Here is an 18,229-nt window from a genome sequence, read left to right as displayed (position 1 = left end):
AGCCTAATTAAATGCTGAGAATTTAGTAGCACACAGCGATATAAAATATGATGGTAAATGATGAAATAATTGAAACATCCTGGAAATTCGAATATAAAAATGCTCAACCAAAAATAATGTGTGAAAGACTTCAATGGACATAATAGCATATTATTTACATTATGGATGTTAGCATTTGAACTGAAGACATTCGTCCACATTTATAACTCCAATAATTTATCCTCTTTAAATTAACTCTTTAGTTTGTGGTAAATTATTTAGAGCCCTTTATGATGCTTCATAGAACGTTCAAAAAATCAGAGATATTAAGGTGACTGGTCTACTTTTCGTCGCGTGGTGTACAATTTTTTGTTAACTGTAGAAAGCTTATAAATTAGAAAAATGGGTTCAAGACAATTTTTTAACTACAGTTACAAAATACTTACTGCATTTTTAGTCAAATTAAGTAACTATTTTATTAGTGCAAGTAAAAATTCCAGTTTTACTAAAACAAATCTATTTGTTCATTCTATGTCCCTTTGAAAAACCAACTCTAGACAAATCAGAAAATAATTTCTTAACTTTTCAGATATATAACTTCGATATTCGTTCAGAGTGAGGTGATATTTGAACTAAGAACTCACAACTATACAGAAGGCACTTGTGTTAATTTATACTGGATTACGAAAAATGTTATATAATGTCAGAATTTGTGGGTGAGTTTCTTACAGTGTTCAAAGTGGCTGTCATCGGACCACTTCACACAAAATTCTAAATAAAAATCCATTATATATTTACTCTACTACGTACAACAATTAATACAACCACTTGTAGTGGAAGTAGTTTTTATTATTATATTTTCACATTAAATTTAAACTCTTATTGTATCCAGTAATGCACTAAAGTGTGGTACTTAAACATACGAAAAGATAAATTGGTAGATAAAAGTTCAAGTGTGGAGAAACTTATGTAATATAATAAATTATAAAATAAAGAAAATATATTAGGCTGTTCGTATTGTCCAATACATTAAAAAGAACACTAATATATTCGTAAGCTATATTTAATACAAGATTGATCGTCTTAATGATACTGTAATTAAACTATTTCAGAAGAAATGAGTTTGTCTCTCTTCGATAGAACGGAATAGTATACAAATAATGTAGGTTCAACTGTACCGTTTTCATTACTACTTCTGTATTCTGAATGAAGTGACGAAATACCATAATTTTAGCACGAGGTCTTTCATTAAGATATATATTAGATTAGGAATAAACGTGGCACAAATCTCTGAGGGAAGTAGGTCCAAATATCGGGTACTACGCATGATGTTTCTGAAATAATTGGAATACGAAATGTTCTTCATTTACGTAAATGTACATGCTTCAGTATTTGGCTCTTAGATATATCAAGGATGAGGTCTTTGATCAGTTAATGGCATGTTTTAAATATCCAGGATGTATTCATAGTAAAATTCTAAAAGGTAGCAAATTACAAAAATAATATACGAAAACCGACAAAAAACATGTACACATAATTCGGTGTTTTCAGAGTAATTGATGCTGTTTGTTTTATAGAATCAAAAATATAGTTACTGAATGTTTTTAGACTGAAATGTGCACATGAACAGAATTTCCTAGCTTTCTTTATTCCATCTGTATTCAAATGCGATAGATGTGGCTTCCAAGCCTGATAATTTGTTATTCATGAGATAGAGTAAATTTGATGAGATATTGTAATGTAGACTACAATGTAATGGTGAATTATCCATTTATTATTGTAGCAAGTTGATATTTATAAATTTTGTAATGAAATAAGTTTTGCTTGTTTTATTTGTTTCCCTATCCATTATACTTTTATTTTCTCCATTTCTTATTACTATATCTGATCAGCACTGTTTTACGGAGTGGAGTCCTGGACTATGAAATGTTCCTCTTTGAATAGATTAGAGCCGTTTGAAATGTACTTACATGGAATACCTTGGGCAGGATTCCTAACAAGAGGGAGAGCTGGCAAACATCACCAAAGCTTGGAAAGCAGCTTATTTTCGCCATGTTCTACATGGTGGAAAGTACGAGCTACAACAACTGATATTACAAGGTAAGCGAGGAGCCGGTAGACTATTGATGTCATGACTCCAAATGACTCCAAAACATCAAAGACTGGGCCGGTATCAACAACATTGAACAACTCTTCAGATTAGCTGAAGAAAGGGGTACTTTTTCCAGAGTGATCGCTAGGGCCCGGATGTTTATGCAGTAGTAGGTTAGAATGCAAACTTACTGAAGCGAGTAATAAGTAGAGTCTACCCGCACGGCAGTAATGCTTTGAGGTTTGCATAAACATTAGGGGTTCAGTCCATTAGAACCCCTATAATTTATGTTACTCTCACTACATTACGTTAGAGCGGGCTAGTCGACATATCCTACTAACAAAATTATTTAGTAACAAAATTACTTAGTAGGAAATGTCGACTAGCCCGCACTAACGTAATGTAGTGGAAATAACATAAATTCTAGGAGGTGTCTAATGTGCTGAACTCCTAATGTTTCTGCAAACCTCATAGCACTACCGTCGTGCGGGTAGACTCTACTTATTACTCGCTTCAGTAAGTTCGCATTCTAACCTATTACTGCGTAACGTCCGGGCCCTAGTGATCGCCTATGTCTAGGGGACCGGATATGGCACTTGAGAATGATAATTTCTTATTTTCTAATAATATGGAACAATTATATCCTAAAGGTCTTTCTCTCACTTTGTATGAATCATGGAATATCAAAGAGAATGTAGAAATCTTGGTGGAAAAAGCCAAGCAATACGGTCGAGATTGTCATTATGATGGCCACATGGTAATCAAATATCTGCCGGCTATTCGGATAGAGAGCAGTCATTTTGGCTGGTGAAGCCTCCTAATAATCTGAATGTAGCACCTGTGTTTTAAGAATGTGATTGTACTTGCTGCAGTAGCCTATATTTCAGAACAAGCAGTATTAAACCTCTGTAGAAAATCTGGACTGCATACGCTCATTGCGAACTCTAAGCTATTTTAAGCACATTTTATTTCTAAACTGATGGAAGTTGCTGTGTTTTCTTAGAAATTTAACATCGCACTATCTGAGATAGGTTTTTGGCGATGATGGTATAGGACAGGGAAAGGGCAGTGGCCATGGCCTTAATTGGCAGCTGCAGAATTTGGCAGGCGTTAAAATGGGAAACCTCGGAAAACTATATTCAGAGCTGGTGATGATACTGTACGAACCAGCCACCATCTAGCGAATACAAGGCTACTGCTACGGGGTCCGTGACACTCAGCAAAATCGCTCGGTGGAATTTGTTGTCTGATATGACATTTTGTGACAAGTGACTTACTTACTTAAACTCAAGCGTTCATTATTAGAGAAATCTTCCACGTCAACAAACGAGGTTTTATTCTGAAGACACGGAGCAAACAAAGTTCTTTGCGAAACGTAAAGCATTTCACCGTCTTTTCTTGACACGGCAAAAGCCCAAAAGCTTATGATCGTATCCATAATTATGGACTATGGAAGCTTCAATCTAAATATAAGTAACTTATTCCTTTGAAGGAACCAATCAAACATCAAATAGAAACTTCCCTGTAATCACCGATGAAAGAATCAGTTGAATTTAATGACACAAGGCGGGACCTGCGATCTAGAGGTAGTGAGTCTGGCCCTGGTCTGAGATGTGCTGTATTTTATCCGGATCTGAGGGCTGGTTCGATGTCCACTCAGCTTGCATGAGAACAACAGAGGAGCTATTATCTTGACGTCGAGATAGCGGCCGTGGTCGAAATCCATCAATAACGGCCGAGAGAATTCAGGATGAACAGCAAGTTCTCGGTAGGCCACAGTCCATTAAGGTTGTGCCACCGTAGTGTTTGACTTTTTAATGACACGAGACACTTTTGGTGAATGGCACAGTACACTTTGAGATTTTAAAAAAAACTTTTTCTCACGAATTTGGCATATATAGTTCAGAACGTACCTGAAAATTAGCACCAACTGCTTATGAATCCTTGCTTCTGAAGGAGGGTAGGTGTTTTCTATTATGCGTTACGAAAATTAGGGACACGAAACTTGGTATATAAGTTGAATGAACAGTTCCGGTACATAATTATTATGAATTATTTATTATTTATTTAGTCTGATCCAGGACACCCTAGATTTGCCATAAGACACAGAATAATACACAATAACAATTTTGAGGGAAGATAAAAAGATTAATGTTTAAAAAAATGATAGGTTACAATTAACCATGTTAAATGGCATGAACTCCATATAAATGGTGACGAAGAATCGAAACGGAGTACTTTATGAGTGAGACGACTATCTCATCTTGTAGGCTTCTCGCTAGTTTTTCCTTTTGTCGCCATGTGACGAAAGATTTGGGAATTGTTCCCCTCGCGCCAAAGAAAAGTCCAGTCACCGTAATTTTGTTAAGGTTATACGACTCAAGAAAGAAAGGGATGGTTGGATTATGGATATCCTTTTTCTCATTGTCTACTTCAGTCGGCTGAGAGGCTGAAGATTCAAAGCGTACCGTAGGATCAATAATTTATGCTTCGTTCCTCCGTCTGTCAATCACTATAATATCAATCCTGAGAGTGCTGCCTCCTTCGGCGAGGCAGTGGACTTCTTCGTACACTTCTAGATTTTTGAGACGAAGAGCATTAGCAATCAGGTTTCTGATGATGTTATGGCGTTTGATCCTAAGCAGTTCTCCTTGAGGGCAACTCCCCTGCACATGTGGTAAGGTTTCATACTCACTGCAGTGTCTGCAGTGGCCTGTGCTGGTAGAACGTCCTGGCAGAGTACGTACTGGTGCAACCATCGCTGTCATCTTCAACATCTCCCTCCATTCCGAACAAGTTAAACCATCTCTTCTGGTAACCCAAGAATTAGCAGCAGGAACTTGAGCAAATAACTCAATACCTCTTCCTTTTTGTGGATATGCACACCAAGCTTCAAATTCGCGTGTTCTAAGTATATCGCGCAGTTGTCTAACAGATTTAGTTGATGTCTCTTCATTGAGTTGAAGTTCAGATAGGCAGCGAGTTTTTATTGCTGTGAAATTTCAAACAGCATTTACGTGCGAATCATTCACAGCTTCTAGCTTAAGATTGATGTTCAGCTGTTGAAGGTACGCTTCCCAAGTAGCGCGCATTAGTGCTAACCCTTTACATTTGTGGCTCGAATATATCATACTTGTCGGTGTGTCACTCGGAAGTTGTAGAATTTCTTTAAGTGCGCTTCTGATCATGTTGTCGGCTTTTAACAGATTTGATTTGGGAATTTTCTCAACCGAAACAGTCTGGAAGGGGTATATCAGTGTAGGGCCAATAAACTGATTTATTACAGTCAATTTTTGATGCGGTTGGAGTAAGTGAGTCCTGGTAATCTGATCTAAGTTAGCTTTCAATTTTTCAAGTACCTGATGTTCATTGAAGACTAAAGTCTGTCTGAAAGTTGCTCCTAAATATTTTATTTCTTCACTATCATTTATACTTCTAATGTTTCCAGAGACCGTCACGATATCGTCAGAATGAAGTTTACCATTTTCTATAATAATGGCATTTGATTTGTCTGCATTTACATGCAAACCTATTTCTTGAAGCAGATTTATGACAGAAGTGACTAGGATTGAAGCTGCTGCTTGATCTTTAGCTATGATCACCAGATCGTCGGCAAAGCATAGGGATGTTAAAGGTACAGTGTTAGGACTCAATTGAAAACCATACATTTCTGATACTTTGATGTCTGTGAGTTCATCAAGGATGTGGTTTATACCCCAGTTAAATAAGAAAGGTGAAATGGGATCTCCTTGCATCACTCCACATTTGATGTTTATCTTATCTGTATGACCACGAGCAGTTTGAACTTGTGTTGTGTTTTCTGTGAGAAGGTTGACTAGTAACTTCTTAATGGATCTGGGTAGTATAGAGTTCTCTATTGTCGCCTTTAAGTGATTGTGTCCAATACTATCGAACGCTTTGCTGATGTCGAGGAATACTACGCAGCCTGAAATCTTTTTCATTACAGCTGTTCGTAAAATGCCATCAACAATATTCACGTTAATGAAAGAGCCAGGGGTCATGACAAAACCTCTTTGGAACTAGTTCAAAGGGATGTATTCCCTTACAATTTTATCAAGGATCTTACTTAATATGCGCCGAATAATGGAGCAAATACTAATCGGTCTCCATTTGGACAGATCATTTTCTTCACCGCCTTTATGTATAAGAACAGTTCTCGCTGCCTTAAGAACCTCAGGAATGAACCCACTTCTTCTGATGATATGGGCTAAAAATATTAGCAGCAAGTGGATCATAAACAGATTTCAATAAAACCTTATGCGGACCTGGGCTAGTGTCAATTGCTATGCTCTTGATAATAGAGAAAACTAACTCTTGAGATATTGAAATTGTATCATCTAAGGTTTCATTCGTATAATCGATATAGGAGTCTCTCATGCAATCATTAGGAGTTTCAAATCTGTTCCTAAAATATCCTTCAACAACATCTTTCTCTAGTTTCAAATTATTAGTTCTTTTGCCACTTAAAATTTTTCTAATTGCTTTCCTCCTTTGGTAAAAATATTCATATTGAGTCACTTCATACTCGAATTTAGCCTTGCGACGTTCACGATCATTCTTAGAGGATCTCTGTGGGTTACTGGAGGTTTTATACTGTCGGCTGTTATTTTTGTAAGTGCCACGTTTACGAGCTTCAATATATCTAGTAACTGGACTCTTTTGGACCTGGCAGTAGGTCTCTAGCTGTGGCAAGGAAGTTTACAAAATTAGTGACTTGTTCATTGAATTCAGCATCACTCAGTTCATGCTGAAAAATATCTAGCCATTTACTCAGTTCGTCGTGGTAAGGTTTATTTTTTTGTTCTCTTTGATCAGAGGTTATTTCCAACTTCGTTGACTGACCATTTTTACTAGAAATAGGAATAGGAACTGAAGGTGGAATTTTAGACTGGCTAGGTGTAGTCATAGATGGATTCAACAAGCAGGCTCTGTATTGCTCTGGGTGTGATTTACTTATATGTATCTTAAGGCCTTTATACATTTGCCCGCAAAATTGACATTGTGTTTTGTTATCAGTGGTACTCTTATTGGTGTCATTTGCAGCCATAGTACAGGATGTATAACCTCGATAATATAGTTACAGATTATATTTGTCAATGATGATAATTTATTAGGCCCATAGACATTATTACTATGAAACTGTAGAATATATCAGAAAGTAGGGATGTGCAAATTATTTCGTCTTGTAAATGCAAACCATGAATTGAACGTATTATAGTGGGATATTTAAAGATGGCACTTCCAGTTCTACCACGCATGTAATTCTGTGTATTTAGGCCGTTAGACTCATTCTGTCAATATAGCGCTTTTTCAACACAAGAAGAACAAGAACTTAACGACGTCTCAGAATCAACGACTGCTTAAGACGATTCCGCCTGAATTACCTGCTACGAGCACAGCTTATCTGTTGTAGGGATAGGATACTCTTCAGGGGTAATCTAATAGTGAGAGTTGTTTTGTAGCGGCTTCATTCACCTCTAAGTAACTCTAACAGTAATTTCCAAATAGTTGTTAAATTCAAATTGAATATATTCTATTACTGTGTACAAAAGTAAATAAATTACCCCTGAAATCTTAAAAAAGACTGGAAAGGTAGGAATATATGTATTTATGAATATTTATTTTAAAATTATGGAAACTATATCGGCCATTCATTAAACATGACATTCACTCGGAGAAATAGAGAAAATTCGAACTACGGTTTCGAGAAAATAATCAGACCAGTTTATGGGCACTTGAATAATGGAGCGTAATAGGTATTTTTAGAGTAGTTTCTGAAAGTTTAGGGAGCGGAGGAAATTCATTTCCAATTCCAAAAGTAGTTAATAGCTTCTTTCTGTTGAAGGGCTGGAAGGAAGTAGGCGACATGTATGAGGAATGTTACTAGTCGTGATACAATTTCATGCTAACGAAACAGAAAGGAAAAAACTAAGCAATAGCTTTCCAGTTTTGCATTCACATTCAGACCGAACTGAAATGTTACGTATCTATCAGTTTAACAATATTTTGAGTACTGTGTACTGCTCAGTCATTTAAACAGAAGAAATGGGAAGATTGTAGAAAGTCACAAATGACATCATCCACCAGTTTATGAGCAACACTGACCTCGGAGAAAGTAGAAGAGAATACAAAATGATGGTCTGAAAGCTTGTGGAGCTTAAGTCACAGATTATGGGAGAATACGGAATGGACAGAAGACTCTCAAATTCAGATTACCCACTGAAATTCAAAATGGTCGGTGATCTAGCTTCTTATATTAGTCTCACTGGAATTTTCATAACACGGATTTTATAGCTCATGACTTCATAAACAAGGCTTCCGAAAGGTAAAATTTAAATTTATCTGCGGGCAATTTGGCAGCAATTATCTATTAACTGTTGAAATTACTCTTTCATTGAAGCTATAGTTTTCAAAATGAAAATGGTGATGTAAATGCAGACTTGAAGAACTCATTTCTTAAATGATATAGGACCGGAAGAGTGGCTACGTGGTTTGGGCCCTGTATCTGTAAGCTTGCATTCAGGAGATGGTGGACTCAGACTCCATTGCCGGCAGTCCTGAAGGTGGCTTTTCCATATTTTCCCATTTTCACACCTGGTAAATAATGGAGTTGTACATTAACTGATGAGTGTCTGTTCACAAGGTGCTATTTTCACTTCCAAAAAGTAAATCAGTATTTCGTCCTCATGCATTTCAGTAGTTGAATATTATCGATTGTCATGAGCAATCCAGACCAGAATGATGTCATTCCTTAAAATTTGCACCAAACCTGATCATGGGTACGTTACATGTGCCTTTTATTTTACATTTCTTGCGGTTTTCCCACAACTTTCTTAAGATGGAAATAGCACCTTTTGAACAGACATTCTTCAATAAAAACCACGGCCACTTCCTCCCAAAGCCGGGCTCCGTGGCTCAGACGGTTGAGGCGCTGGCCTTCTGACTCCAACTTGGCAGGTTCGATCCTGGCTCAGTTCGGTGGAATTTGAAGGTGCTCAAATACGTCAGCCTCATGCCGGTAGATTTACTAGCACGTAAAAGAACTCTTGCGGGACTAAATTCCGGCTCCTAGGCGTCTGCGAGAACCGTTAAAGTAGTCAGTGGGACGTAAAGCCAATAATATTATTTGCTTCCTTCCCAGTCCTAGCCCTGTCCTATCCTATCCCATCCCATCGTCGTTACAAGACCTGGCAGCGTCGGTGCGATGTAAAACAAATAGTAAGTCTTATAGGTTTATAACTTGTTCCTGTAAGCTGATTTGATGTGATCGTAAAATAAATTTCTATGCCAAATTTAGTTTTCTCAACGAGAAACGTTCATTGTTGACAGAAGACAGTCAAACAACAGAAGTGGCGGTAGAGAATACTTGGGAAAATTTTTGGAGAATGATATCTTAAAAATTCTTGACTATTTATACATTGATTCTATGAGATTCGATTAAGAATATTTCCTTTTTTTAATCATACCTAACTTAATTCTTTAAGATAAACAGGTGTTTGACATCCTAGTCTGTTTTCCGCTTAAATGTAATGTACTGTGTAATACAACTCTGAAAGTGGTATAATAATCTTTTACAATGCAGATGGGCATGGGATTATTTCAAGATATCTTAGATAATTAACAGTTTCATATTACGGACATGAATGTTACATTTAAGACAGGGGTACTTTAGGAGTTAGCTTTCCGTAGAGCAGTCGTTATTAAACAAGAAAATTGGACTACCCTTATCATGTTGCAAGAACATTCCTTCTATCACCAGTTGATAAGACAAGGCTCTTGAGCAGAAGCCGTTCACCAATATATCATGTTTATCTAAAGCAATGGATGTGTTAGATATATCTACATTCTTAAACCTATGTTATTCATAAACGGGCACATGCTACTTCAAATAAATATTATTCAGAATTTATTTTATCAATTGAGTATTAAAAGTGCATGCTTGGTGTATTTTATATAACTTATTGACTTATTTATAAATACTTCCGAAACATTTATGGCTTCCTTATTAGACAAAGTATATAGAACAATTTACAAAGCTCTGCAATTATGACGAAGACAAATTATGACAAGCATCTGTTATACAGTATTATAGGGCTAGAATGAATTGCTTTCTGTAAAATGATTTCTAAGTAGGAAACATTTAATAGAAGTTAGGACTATTTGCTTTCTAATAATAATAATAATAATAATAATAATAATAGAGGTATATTTTCTTAAGCACTATAAATGCAAAATTTTATCAAGTACAAAAGTAGGTGTATTTTACGTTTAAAAGACAATGAAATGTATCACAGTCGTTTCCTAATACTAGATGAAATGCGAAATTGAGTACGAAATTCGAAACCTGCATGTTTCCACAAAATTACAGTGAAATTACACCTTGATGAAACGTTCTCACGTATGAGAAGAAATTTGCCATGACGAGTGTGTGCGTTGTTTGTTGTTATATTTTCAATAGCTGATTGATTTTAAGTCGCAGGACTGGCACAGGGTGACTTTTCTTCAAGTACCAGGTGTGTGCATTAGTATTTGCCTTGGTAAAGAAAACACGTAATTTTCAAGGGAAATTCATATTTTGTTTATTCAAAATATTGGCCATCGTATTCTACACACTTCTCTCATCTTTCAGCTAAGTTATGAATACCATGCCAGAAAACTGCTTGTCTTTTTCGGCAAACCATTCCACGAGCCATTTTCCAACTTCTTCAAGTGTTCTTCTGAAGTGTTGCTCTGCGAGAGAGTGCCCCATTGATGCGAAGAGGTGATAGTCAGATGGTGCCAGGTCGGGGAAGTACGGCGGGTGCGGAAGGATGCCCCATCCAAGCGATTTCAAGGTGTCTTTCACTGGTTTTGCTGTGTGAGACGGCGCATTGTCGTGTAACAAAATCACTTTGTCATGCCTTCTGGCCCATTCCGGTGGTCTTTCGATCTATGCATGATTTAAATTAATTGTTAATTTGTTGGCGATAGCGCTGTGCATTAACAGTTCCGCCGGGCTTCAAGAGTTCGTAATACGCAACACCGCTCTGTTCCCACCAGACACGAAGCATGGTCTTCTTGCCGAAGCGATTTGGCCTTGATATTGAAGGACCGGCTTCGCCAGGTAACAGCCATGATTTTCTCCGCATCAGGTTTTCAAAATAAATCCATTCGTCACCCGTCACAATTCGGTACAGAAATGATTTTTTTTCTTTTTCGTGGCGTTGAAGCAGCATTTCACAAGCGACTTTGTGATTTTCCATTTGCTCTTCATTCAAATCGTGTGAGACCCATTTACCGCTTGGATGGGACATTCTTTCGCACCCGCCGTACTGCCCCATTGCTCGTAAACGTCTGCTGATTATTTCTTGAGGCATATTTAATGCTTGTGTCAATTGCTGTTGACTTTGAGTTGGGTTATCCTTCAGTAATGCCTGCAATTCCTCGTCTTCGCACTTTTATGGTCTACCAGAGCGCGCACTGTCTTTCACATTGAAATCACCACGTTTAAATTGTCGAAACCATGTCTCACATGTTCTAATCCATGGAGCGTGTTTACCATATGTTTCTACCAGCAAACGATGACTTTCTACAGCCTTTCACTTTTGATTAAATAAGAAAGGCCGCAAATGTTCTTTTTCAGGCACAAACGTTGACATGATCACTGAACGATACAACACAGACGCTAGACTCAACTTGTGTGTGTTGGTAGGTTAATGTCAGACGAACAAACTGACGTATGTTTCAAATTCACAGGCTGCGTGCTGTTCGATGGTGCCATCTCTTAGTGAAAGCGAAAGAGACTTATGCATACACCTGGTAGTTTGATCACCTCTCCGTGCGCGGCGCAAGTTGGCATATTATCTTATATAGTAGTGTTACTAGTGAAGTCAACGGTAAACAGAGGTAAAACTGAAATAACTTGTGTTAACATTTTAATAAGCGGGTTCAAATGACAATACAGCACTATTTATGTCCTTAGATACTGATTTCTAACTGCATGTAGATACATGTTATGAGTAAGCAGGTCCATGTTATTAAACATCTTTGTTAATGTTTATAATTTCACTTCAAAGTTACTTTAGTTATTTGCTTAGAAAACTCGAAAGTATAGAAAATCCGACAGTTCATACATTGATTTTAAAAATCCAATTTCCCATTCCAAATTTTACTTTCGTCGTAATACGTTACAAAATCCTGCTAGAAAAGGCTAACGTTTTCGTTTTTAAATGCTAAGTTCTTGGTCTGGAAATGCTCAAATCCACCGTCCCTAATAATAATAATAATAATAATAATAATAATAATAATAATAATAATAATAATAATAATAACTCCAATTTCACTTCCCCACATTTTTATGATGTTAACGAGAAATCCGGATTAAATTTCATTTTGGATGGAGATTTAAGTTCAAATATCTTACCTACCACCCTGCCAATTAGTGAAAACGTGACTCTAGTTTGCCGAGATTGAAGACCGGGACATTCGTTTTAAGAGCCAACTACCTCCGCGCGCTACTACTACTACTACTACTACTACTACTACTACTACTAACAATAACTGACTACTACGTACATTTATAACTTTTGCTACTTCGAATTGAGCGTCAGTTTCGATATCCTATTCCTTCTAATACGTCATTGAGTAGTAGTCAGCGATCCTACTAACAAAACGAAGAACTCACGTCGACATTGAAAGCAGAGGGAATTTAGCTGAATGAACTGCTTATGTATTTACAAGGGTCATGTTACACGAAAAACGGCGTATTATGAATATTTCGTCCTGAAGAATCCACTGATTTCGGCTGGGATCGAATCCGTGATCGAAGATACAAAATATATGACGCTAAAATCTAGGGGACCGTTACGGATATAAAGACATTGAATTTTGGGCATTTCACGTTTTTATTGCAAATACTAAAAGGAGATACAGTAGGTGTGAAGAGACCACGTGCATGCTTCTTAACGAGCTAAACCCTGTAGAACGTAATTTTGGAAGTTATTTTCCGAACGTTGGAACTAAAACTAGAATTTCAGAGGGGAATGAGAGCTGAGTGATATCTTCACCGACTGTTCATGAAGGCAGCTTTGGTTCGAATCCTGACCGGTACATGTGGAATTTCTGAAATAGAAAGCCGTAATTCTGTGATTCGAATTAAATGTAAAACAGTAAATACGTGGCTGTAACATAAAACATGAGGTCCCGTGGCTTTGAACATGATATCAACAGTTGCATAAAGCTGAAGATTCCATGGGTATGCTAACGAAATTAATAGTCCCATACAACTAAAGGTACTATGTCTATGAACATTATATCAATAGTTCTGTAAAACTGGGGGTCTTCTGTCCATGATCACTATTTGTTTATTTAGCGTATGGCTTTCAGTGCTGGGAGTGTCCGGGAAATGTTCGCCATGGGTGACCTGGGCGTCTAGATGTGGGATGATGGTGTTAATGAGGTAGAGAGAGGGTGTAACCCGGTGTCGGCACATACCCTACTCCAGTAGAACAACACCCAGTGGTCTGCTCTCCAGCCGACAGACAAATCAGCATCATCAGCATCATCTGTACTTACTCCATATGAAGACTGCGGAGAGATTTGGAATTGAATCGCGGCTTTTGTCTCGCAATCTGTGATTATAAATTGTTTACAGCTACGTCTCCTACCCTGTTGGCCAACAATATGATGGTGGCCGAGTGGCCAAAAGTCATGGAAAGACACTGAATCTGATGTTAATAACGAGTCGCTCCTCCGTGAGCCCTCAAAACGGCAGCAAAACGGAAAAGCATCGACTCCACAAGGTGTGGGAATCGTTCTGGAGGGATGTGGACACACGAATCTTGCACTGCTACCCACAGTTGGTCTTGTGCAGTTGGTGCGGGGTTCATGGAGCGTACACCAGCATCGACAGAATTCCATGAATGCTCGACTGGATTAATGTCGGGCGATTTGGAGGGCCAATGTATGGTCGTTACACCACAAAAGGCTCCTCCAACCACCTGCGTGCCACCACAGAGCAGTGACATGGCGCATTGCACTGCTGAAACACGGCATCTCCATCAGGGTACTCTAGGCCCAGAAAGGGATGCAAATGGTCTGAAATAAGGTCCACATAATGTGAACCTGTCACGCTTCCTATAGCCGAAAAATGGGGCCTAATTGCGATCACGAGAACGCCGCCCAGACGTGAACTGAGCCACCTCCCGCCTGGACACAACCTTGTTGACACGCAGGATCCATAGCTTCACGGGGCATACGCCACACTTTCACGCCCCCATCAGCTCGATACAACTGGAACTGGGATTGATCGGACAATACAACACGCCGCTACTGTTCCATGGTCCATTGTCGATGGTTGAAGGCCCATGCACGTCGTTGAGTTCTGTGTCGAGGTGTCAGTAAGGGGACACGAGTTGGCGTCGGCTGGTGAAGCCTGTGCGGTTCAGTTGTCTCCTTACAGTCCAGGTAGAAATTGGTTCCTGACTCAAAGTAGCCCGTCGAGCGACCAGTATGGTTCTGCGGAGGCGAAGTGATGTCCGTGGTCTTCCTGTGAGGCGGTTTAAGAGGGTGGTAACATTCTCTCTGCGAAATTGAAGATCCCCATCGCCACTGTTGACCTCGAAAACCCGAATTCGTGTGTAATCTCCGCAATGCTATGACCCATGAGCCGTGCTCCAATGATCATCGTTAACTCGCGACGTGTTGCCATCTTCACAGTACTGGTATCTGTGACAGACTGTTCAGCTACGCCGCAGCTAGCCGCAACGCTCAGCGGTCATACACGGCACATTTTCTAATGAGACACCCTTTCCCGGGACTTTTGGCCACTCCGGAAGTGTCAACATCGGCGTCACGCCACATAGGTTTAACACTTTAACGATCATGACTACCAGGTGGGTTTATGATTACATTATCACCAGCCACTGTAAAACTGAGGGTCCTCTATCAACGATTACATAATCAACTGTCACGTAGCGTGGGAGGTCCCGTGACAGGGATTACGATTTTAAAAGTCACATAGATCTGAACATCCCGATGCTACGATTACAATATGAACAGTCGCATAAAACTAGGAGTTCCCTGTTCATGATCACATGGTCAATAATTACGTATAACTGGACGACTTAAATGTGGAGATCCCATGGAAGTTTTAACGGTATTAGTAGTCAAGTAAAACCGAAGATCCTGTGGTTATGATTGCGATATCAACAGTCAGATTAAACAGTAAAACCTATGGCTATGATTACATTATTTATCAATAGACACATAAAACAGTAAAACTCATGGCTATGATCACATTATCAACAGTCACATAAAACAGTAAAACTCATGGCTATGATCACATTATCAACAGTCACATAAAACAGTAAAACTCATGGCAATGATCACATTATCAACAGTCACATAAAACAGTAAAACTCATGCCTATGATCACATTATCAACAGTCACATTAAACAGTAAAACCTATGGCTATGATTACATTATTTATCAATAGACACATAAAACAGTAAAACTCATGGCTATGATCACATTATCAACAGTCACATAAAACAGTAAAACTCGTGGCAATGATCACATTATCAACAGTCACATAAAACAGTAAAACTCATGGCTATGATCACATTATCAACAGTCAGATTAAACAGTAAAACCCATGGCTATGATCACATTATCAATAGACACAAAAACAGTAAAACTCATGGCTATGATCACATTATCAACAGTCACATTAAACAGTAAAACTCATGGCTATGATCACATTATCAACAGTCACATAAAACAGTAAAACTCATGGCTATGATCACATTATCAACAGTCAGATTAAACAGTAAAACCTATGGCTATGATTACATTATTTATCAATAGACACATAAAACAGTAAAACTCATGGCTATGATCACATTATCAAGAGTCACATAAACAGTAAAACTCATGGCTATGATCACATTATCAACAGTCACATTAAACAGTAAAACTCATGGCTATGATCACATTATCAACAGTCACATAAAACAGTAAAACTCATGGCTATGATAAGATTATCAACAGTCACATTAAACAGTAAAACTCATGGCTATGATCACATTATCAACAGTCACATAAAAAAAGTAAAACTCATGGCTATGATCACATTATCAACAGTCACATAAAACAGTAAAACTCATGGCTATGATCACATTATCAACAGTCACATTAAACAGTAAAACTCATGGCTATGATCACATTATCAACAGTCACATAAAACAGTAAAACCCATGGCTATGATTACATTATCAACAGTCACATAAAACAGTAAAACCCATGGCTATGATTACATTATCAACAGTCACATAAAACAGTAAAACTCATGGCTATGATTACATTATCAACAGTCACATAAAACAGTGAAACCCATGGCTATGATTACATTATCAACAGTCACATAAAACAGTAAAACCCATGGCTATGATTACATTATCAACAGTCACATAAAACAGTAAAACTCATGGCTATGATCACATTATCAACAGTCACATAAAACAGTAAAACCCATGGCTATGATTACATTATCAACAGTCACATAAAATAGTAAAACTCATGGCTATGAACACATTATCAACAGTCACATAAAACAGTAAAACCCATGGTTATGATTACATTATCAACAGTCACATAAAACAGTAAAACTCATGGCTATGATTACATTATCAACAGTCACATAAAACAGTAAAACCCATGGTTATGATTACATTATCAACAGTCACATAAAACAGAAAAACTCATGGCTATGATTACATTATCAACAGTCAATTCAAACAGTAAAACACATGGCTATGATAATGGCATCAACAGTAACCTAAAAGTTTAAGTCTGCTTTGTTTGTTTGTATGTCTCTCTGTCTGTGCCTGTGTTAATAGCCCCACCAGAGGTTATGTGGTGATAGGATAACCAATGGCTGCACCATAATGAGGCGTATTAGGCAGGATCAGGAGTGAGGTAGTTTGCCACCGCTTTCCACAGAGAGTCAGAAAGCTCTATTGCATCGTAACTGAGCCTATGAATTGTGCCTTAGTCCGTCACCGTAGTGAAACGGTTAGCGCTATTAGTTGCCGTCCTCGGAAGCTCGTGCTCGATTCTTGGTACTTCATTTCCACTCCCTTCGTGGCCCTTGACTTTCTTTGGCCGATACCTTCATTTTTCGACGATTCGTATCCCTTCCATTTTTATCTCTGATTAGTGTTATATAGAGGATGGTTGCCTAGTTGTACTTCCTCTTAAAACAATAATCACCACCACCACCCTGCCAGAATTTTAAACATGTCAGGAGGACTGCTACATGGTTAAAATGGTATATACAGCTCACCTGCATTACAGTATGCCTGAAAAGTGTTGCACCACCTCGCGATGAGGACACGAGTTCACTCTTTAGTAGTACCTTTCGTATCATTTAGATGTTCTGTCATACTCAAACCATCATTACACAGTACCACTCACACCTCAGTAGCTCCCATACTGTTACAGCCATAAATGGGACTGAGACTTCGATGGAAGCTGCATTTTGTTCTAGCCTATGCCAAGAGACAGATGGAAAAATTCTGCAACCGTGAAGAAATAGCCTGAAACGGTCTTCTTCGCTAACTTGAACTTTTCGTCAGTGTCAGCTTGCTGGCAAATACATTTCCAGGATATGAATAAATCTACAAAGTTGCACATTGTGGCCGGGCTGCCATAAAACGAGACCCTGAATTAAAAGTGAGAGCCATAAAGCAGTAGACGATCCTTTAACAGAATGCAGCTTCATAAAGCCACGAACAAAGGACGGATACAACCTTCCTAGCAATGAGTTTTATTACATTATGCAAAAAGCGAGATAAATGGGATAACAGAATACGGTCAACCGCACAAAACAAACAGCCTTTGACCTTATATCTTTCTTTTTGTAGAAGCATTTATAGCACTGCTGTATTATTTTTGGAGTATAATTATTATGGATTAATGACTAACAAACGTGTATGGTATCACAGTTCGTTCCAGAGCTCACAAATGTTGCGAAAGACCCATGGAATTAAAGAAGTATATGGGTTTGAATCTCACCGTCAGCCATGTTTGAGGTGGATTTCCGTGAATTTCCTCTGCAGGCTCAGGCAATTGCTTCTAGAATTGTGCCGGATACTTTC

Source organism: Anabrus simplex, chromosome 1 (genome assembly GCF_040414725.1).
Source record: "Anabrus simplex isolate iqAnaSimp1 chromosome 1, ASM4041472v1, whole genome shotgun sequence".
Taxonomy (NCBI): Eukaryota; Metazoa; Arthropoda; class Insecta; order Orthoptera; family Tettigoniidae; genus Anabrus; species Anabrus simplex.
Note: the sequence above shows the minus strand (reverse complement) of the source record.